The following is a 7502-nucleotide window of genomic DNA, read 5'->3' on the forward strand; positions in this document are numbered from 1 at the left end:
ACATTTTTAGCACCACAAACTTTTAGTATCACACTTTATTATCATTTATTAGAACTTTCATGGAATCCACCAGCAGATTTAGTTTTTGTTGACAAACTTTATTCTTGTCGTCGTGGGACTGCAGTATTTAAAACTGTTCCTTCTATTTGACCTCATGTTTATTAGTTTTAGTGGAGAAAGTTATTTTGTCGATTAGTCTCTTAAAAACCAAATAATAAATTGGATTAGTCAAGAGGTTTAAATTTCTTACTTTGTCGTATTTTAAATATGACAAAAAAATATATAAAAATAAAGCATCTTGAGATAATTTGACATGTAATTGGCGTTACATAAATAAAACTGAATTCAAATTGTATGTATCTTGTAATGTTGGAGTAATTCAGCCATATATGTTGGAAAACACATTTTCTTTGTCCATTAATCTGTTGATTGTTTTCTACAGTAATTCATTTCTTGTTTTGGTTTATAAAATGTCAAACCCAAATATATTCAGTTTACTGCCATAAAAACCAAAAAGATTTACATTCATGATGCAGTAATCAGGAAGTTTTTCACTTTTTATCTTAGTTTAGTCAGAAAGATAGTTGATAATGTGTGAATTGTTGCAGCTTGTGAGTCATAAAAGGTTTTAATCTTTGGGGCCGAGTGTCAAAAAACATTTAGAAACCAACATCAACAAAACACTCAACAAAGATTTGAACATGATTAAAGGGAAATCCAACTTTTGCATGACAATGTCTAATTAAAGGACATTTATTTCCAACATAAATGTGTGATATTCATCCTCTGGAGCTTTCTCTTCACATCGTCTTCCACCTGGACTGGTTTGGTCAGGAGCATGTGCAACAAACATTTGAAAAACTGCACTTTAACATCAATGAATGACACTGAAGTTTAATCTCTACATAAATGAGACTGAGTCTGGATGTGCTGCTCTGTCATTAACTCCTAAGTTTAGGGAAAGTTCAAACAAAAGAGGACAGTTCAGATAAGACTTGAGAATGAGCTTATTCTGAACAAACATCTCAGACTTTCTGAGCTTCAGCACCTCTAGCAAGATATTTTAACAATAAGCAACTCAAGAGATCCAGAAGTTGGAGAGAGTTAGCTTTAGCTGAGCCAAAGAACATGTGGGACGCTAACCTAGCAAACATTTCAGACTTTTCTCTGTGAATGCTGAGAAATAATTTACTATTTAATGACAGAGCTACACATCTTAACTCAGTCTCATTAAAACAGACTCTAATTCAGTGTCATCCATCCATATTAAAGTGCAGTTACCCAAAATGTTTGTTGCATGAGCTCCAACAAAACCTGTCCAGGTAGAAGGCCACTTTGACAAACAGGAAGTGGAAGATTCCAAGCAGATTTATAGAAGGGGGAACCGGACTGTACTAAGTGTGGTCGAGTATAGAGGGGTGTTTTGTGGGTTTTTAAGGCTGATAATGATTATTAGTGAGACATTTGGAGCAGATACTCACTTGCAGTAAATGAAAGTATTTAAAATCTTGGAGTTAAACTTTGAAGAACACAAACTCTAACAGAAAACTTTGTTGATACGTTTTTGTTTTGTTTACAGATGTTAAGTTAAAGGAGTTTTATTTGTGACGTATAACCAATCAAATCACTCCAGAAGACAGCGCGACCACAGGTAGATAAAGGTTCAGAGCCAAAGTAGCACCATTTTTAAATTTATTTATTACCATAAATCAGTAAAAAATAAATTACTGATAATCAGTAAATCAGTCAGCCCACAATTACTACAATTCTACAATGTATGTCTCTTTCCTTTGACTTGTTATTTGTAGTAGATATTCTGTGTATATGATGGCGTTTTTTCATACCAAAGGCTATACTATGATGTTTTCTAAGAGACATACGATGCTACTCTGCTTGTTCTGGCTGCTTCACTCCTTCTCTGTTGTTTTCTGGATTGTACTCAGCTGCATGCCTTCATCCATCCGGCCTCCGTTGACTCGTCCCGCCTGCCGTCTCTGGAGCTGAAGCTGGATTGGAACAGACCAAAGTACAGTCCAATCACGATGCCAGCTGCCTCTCAAAAGGCTCCTTCATCTGGCAGGTGGCAGCACTTCTTCTGAGGGGAAGCTGAGCTAGCCCAGCAGAACTCTGGAGATGTGTTCCAGTGGTTGGTGGATGTGTGGGGAGATAGAGAGGGACCTTTGAACTGTTCACAAAGGAAAACAGGGAACCCATTGGTAGTTTTAGTTTAGGGTGTTTTTGGCCTTGAAGAGGTGAACAGAAAGAGGTTTTTTTCGTATTGATTATCTTTTACTTTGTTCCTGGTTGGAATGTCCATCAATGTCAACATGAAGTTCACTTTTAGTTCTGTTTATTTATTTTTATTTTACTAACACCCATTTGCTTTTAACCCCCTCACATGTTGTGTTGTTGTAAACTTCCTCTTTCAAATAAATTCTCGTCTAACCCTCTGGAAACCAGCGTTTGGACTGTTTTTGTGTTGCTCCTCACCTACTGACAGCTGTGGACTAAAGGCTATACTGTGACGTTTTTAGAGTGACATAGCTATACTATGATGTTTATTGGGCGACACGCTATACTATAGGCTTTTTTAATTGACATATTACTGACGTTTTTTTTGTTTTAGTTTTTTAAAAATTTTTAGCAACATATAAGAATTCAAACAGTTTTAAAAGTTACTATACTTTTACTTGTGCAATGAAATTATTATTCTATGGCATTTTTTAGACAACATATTACACTCTGATGTTTTCTTGAATAACATACTATTTTGACAATATATTGCACTATGACATTTTTTGAACCACATATCATACATGACAATTTTAGGCAACATCCTATCATTTTGCGCTTTTTGAACCACATAATAATCTATGTTTTGTTTTTTTTTCTTGCCAACATGCTGTACTATGAACTACAGGCCATACTATGTTATTCTTCAGTAAAGCATACTATACGTTGACATTTTCTGAACTACATCCTATACTATGGCATTATACACAGAGTGCTTTGGTTACATGTTGATTTATAATCTAGATTTTTTTCTGTTTTGTTTTTTGACAGGATTACCACAGACCTGACCGTGAACACCGTTGACACCCACCTGAGGGAGACGCTGCCTAAGATCTCAAGGCTGCTTGGTCGTGGTCTTTCTGGCACGTACTCTTCCAAGATGAGCCGGGAAGTTAAACACTGATGGAATGACACCAGGTCTCAGCCGACAAACTTCCAGTTCCTCCTCAACCCATAGTCTCTGGGAAACCTACATGGAGTAAGAAAAGTAGACAGACAAGTAAATGAGTCTGTACACAACATATTAAAAAGAAATCATGCTAATAAATTATGTACAAAGAACCGAATTCGCCAATATACTGGAGACCAGAGCTATTTAATTTGATAAGTATAACCTTGTTTAGTAACATTTCAATTATTTGAGAGCAGTCCTAAAGAACTGCCTGTAATCCCAATCATAAAATGGGTTTGGAGGAAGAACATAGATGGTAATCTGGATATACATGAGTTAGGCTTTATAACTACTATTGGTAGTATTGGTGGTAGTAATAGCAATGTGACTACTACTAGTAGTAGTGGGTAGTACACTAACTGCTGCTGCTGATACTGGCACTGCTACTACAACTTGTAATACTATTACAAATGCTGATACTACTTCTACGACTCTAACAGCTGTTTATACTACTACTGCTGCTTGTACTTTTAGTATTACTACTACTGCTTGTACAACTATACTACAGCTACTATTAATCGTCTGGTATTTGCTTGTCAAGCTGTTAGCTTGCCTTAGCGTTTTGCTAGTGGCTAACTAGTTAGCTCTCATAGACTGGAAGCTCTCAACAAGATTTCATAATGAAAAAAGACCCAAAAACTATTCTTACCTATGAAAAGTCATTCCAAGTTTCCTTGTCTCAATCGTACGACGTAGTGTGTAATTGTATGCAGCACAGTGAGCCGGCATACTTGTTGTTTCCGTTTTCACGCCGTCTACATCAACGGAATGCACTGAAACTTTGCCCCCACTAGCTTAGCCTCGCAGTAGCACGCAGCTCAAAGGGGCGTGTCCTATCTACTCATTCATATCTATGACAACAACGGTGGCTGCACATAAGGACGCGTGACGTTGATTAGCTGCGTAAATACCATTATATACAGTCTATGGTAAATACGTATGTGAATCGCATCATTGGCTGCAGCAGCCAGTCACCGGTCACTCACTGACTCACACTGAAAAATAGCACAGAATGAATTGTTACGTGTTTATTTTATTTACAATTTAGGTTGGATTTTTTTTTTTTTGTGCACAGCGCAGATTTTCTGTGCGCGGAGACCGTGTCAGCAGTGCGCAATTGCGCACGCGCGCAGCTTAGAGGGAACAGTGGTGGAGGGTAATCTGAGTTTATGAGCAGGGTTGGGTCATCAGATGTCAGTTTAGTTTGTGGTACAGAAATGTATCGATGAATTCTAGTGTTGAAATGAAAAGCAAAATAAAATCAAACTGTGCATTATCTGCATCCATGCTTATGTTGCAAAAGTCTGTTTTTTGATTCTAAAACTTGTCATATTTGCACACAGTTCCTGGCCTGCATTTGTTTCTGATAATAGATGTTTAAACAGACCAGGAAGGGTTTTCCTCTCGGGGACTTTCAGGCTAGAAGACACTAGTGAACCCTCTTCACACACACTTGACCTACATTTACAGAAAACTGGCATTACTCAGGTAAATATGGGGCCTGAGGATGAAATTCTCTCCTTTTCACCCCCATCAGGTCTTGAGGTCTGTTTCCAACCTCACACCTCGGAACAAAGCGTGTGAGCCGACCTGATCCATTATTAATTAGCCAGGAGCTCAATCAGTGTTGGATCGATTAAAGCTTCTGTTTTTACCTTATAGCAGCCCGTCAGACTGAACTGGTAAACACACCCCAGAGAGAGGTTAAGAAACTGTTTGATGGATATCGAGAGACAACCGAGAGAAAAAAAAGAAAAATGCCAGGATGGAAATGTAAAATCTTGTTAGCATTGTAATAGTTTCTACCTCATTGCTGAGGAAGTTGCTGTTATCCAGAGTTACCGGGATAAATGTGTGAACCTTTAACCTTAACGCATGCATACTTTCACTCTAATGGAACTGCATATGCATGTGCAAGAACTAGTGAGCTTGAACAAATGTGAAGACAGTAGTGTTTCATTGCCCTCTGCAGGCAAATAAAAACAACACAGAGAAAGAACTTTGAAAGTATCTATTTCAGCAGTACATAAACAGAATATATAGTACTGGACTCAGATGTGTTGGAAGGCACGGTGATGCTGTGTATGATTTTTATTTTTCAGTGGAGATCTTCATTAAAAAACAGGGAATGGGGAGTGATGATTCTCTGAGGGGTGATCAAAGACCTGTACACACACTCACTCTCACACACACATCCCTGGATTCCTCTCCATGTCACATCAGCTTGCCAGCTTTGTCTTCTACACATCTCACCATATGCCCCACCATCTGGGGACGCCTTCTCCTCCCTTTGTTCCATCCCTCTTTCCTCTCTCTGTCCCTGCCTCTCGATGTGCTTCTGAGGAGAGTGTGAACTGTGAATTTTCCTCCACAGTACGCTGCTCTCGGTCTCAGGTGAACGTCATCTCCTTCTGTGGGCTTGGCAAGTGCTCTTCGTTCTCCTGTCCTTTGTAAAGGCTCTCCGTCTCTCTCTGGGAACATGTTAATTGCTTCTGGACACCGATCAGTGTTGGTTAAATAGGCTTGTATTCACCACAGCAGATGCTCACTGCACAGTGTAGCAATGAGTGTTTGTTTGTCCAAGAATGTGATATGGAAGACTGAAGAGTCCACACATGTAATTACTTCTCATTTCTAGTTTTTGTTGTGATTATTTGAATAACAGTTATTATTTCAACGTCACAAATATTTCATGTCAGAATGACACGTAAGATTAGATTTTTGCCTTTCCCAACTAATCATGCTCTGATCTAAACTAGATTAGCTTGTTGGGTTGGATTTGTGGAATATATTGTCTTACACCTTATTGGAAAGTCAAGAGTTTGCTCACACATTTCAAACAAAGATATTTATTATATTCAACAACAAAAATATATGACATTGTGGTATGTGGTTCTTTTAACCCTCCTGTTGTCTTCATTTATGGGCACGAAAAAATATAGTTTCCTTGTCTGAAAAAAATCCAAAAATTCAGCAAAAAAATTCCCCAAATTTCTGAAAATTTGCAAAACCTTCAGGAAGAAAATTCCAATAATTCCTTAAAAGTTTCCCTTTGAGGGCTGGATTGGACCCTCTGGAGGGCCGCTTTTGGCCCGCGGGCTGCATGTTTGACACCCTGACACTACAGTGAATGATCAATAGGACCATTCACATAGAAAATAACATGCCACATCTTAAGGGCACTAACAATGTGTCATGATCAGCTAAGAAGTGGAGCTGAACTAGTCTGAAACTAACTTGTCGTAGAGAAAAATTCCCTGTTAATGATATTCTGCAAAGAGTTCTTTCTTTCTAGGTCAACTCCATTAAGGGTTCAAACTGACGGGCTCATCCAGCGATGATGAGAGCGTGGTCTGATTAGTGCATTCATGTCCAGGTAGAATATATTATATTTGAGTGGTATCTGTCTCTGAGTGACCACAGTAGTCATTAATGTCCCGATACCCACAGGGTTGGATTTCTGTTTCTCTTCTCTTTCTTCCATCCACAGTATGATCCCCCTCTCCCAATCACATTGTCCATCAGTAAGGCGTAATTATCTTCTAACCCCTCAGGATGGTTGGCCGGATGAACAGGTAAGAACATATCCTATCAAAGGTATATTAATAGGTAGATATTATAACAGGTTTTCTTCATTTATCATGTATTTCAGTCTCCAGAGCTCACCTGTGTCTCAGTCCCATATCCCATGTCTCCAGGCTCATGATGAATAGCCTGCTTTTTTTTTTCTTAATCTTCAGACTTGGATGGTGAAGTATGGAGCAGAGACACACATATGTCTGAGGGTGTATATATTTCTACCATTCTGGGTTTGCATGGTGTCTATGTGTGGAGGACGCCCAGTTAATTGGGTAGTAATTGGCCTGTTTTATCACGTGCATCACACACTCACAAAGAGAAGAAATAGTGGCTCGTATGTCTTTCATCCAGATGGAACTCTTCATTCTGCCTTTTAACTGTCACTTGAAACCATAAACACACGGGCATGCTTTCACACACACAAACACAGCATCAATGCGCCACCAAAGAGCAAAACATCTGTGAGACCACAACGCCCATTCAAACGTATTGGGTACGCCTCGCGAGTTTTATTTACAAGCTGTGGTTAATTAGTGCCTCAAGTGTTTGAAAATCCTCCGCGCTAAAAATGGCTCAGCTAATGGCTCAAACAAGGAATAAAACCTTGTAGAACCACCTTGAGATAACAGAATATCCATATGCATATGCCTGCACAGTAAATCAAAACACTGCCAGCCTA

General features: G+C 38.7%; 1 long non-coding RNA gene across 2 annotated transcripts; it reads right to left on the reverse strand.

Annotated features, from left to right (window-relative positions):
- Positions 1–737: 737 nt before the first annotated feature.
- LOC129350927 (uncharacterized) lies at positions 738–4389 on the reverse strand. 2 transcript variants are annotated; one of them, XR_008604521.1, is made up of 3 exons: positions 3894–4389; positions 3104–3262; positions 738–2178 (listed from the first exon to the last, which is right to left on the reverse strand). It is a non-coding gene; the product is annotated as an uncharacterized LOC129350927 (long non-coding RNA). The 2 variants fall into 2 exon arrangements; XR_008604520.1 differs by having other exon boundaries at positions 738–2185.
- Positions 4390–7502: the final 3113 nt, after the last annotated feature.

The sequence above is a fragment of the Amphiprion ocellaris genome, chromosome 17, assembly GCF_022539595.1.
Source record: "Amphiprion ocellaris isolate individual 3 ecotype Okinawa chromosome 17, ASM2253959v1, whole genome shotgun sequence".
NCBI classification, from domain to species: Eukaryota; Metazoa; Chordata; class Actinopteri; family Pomacentridae; genus Amphiprion; species Amphiprion ocellaris.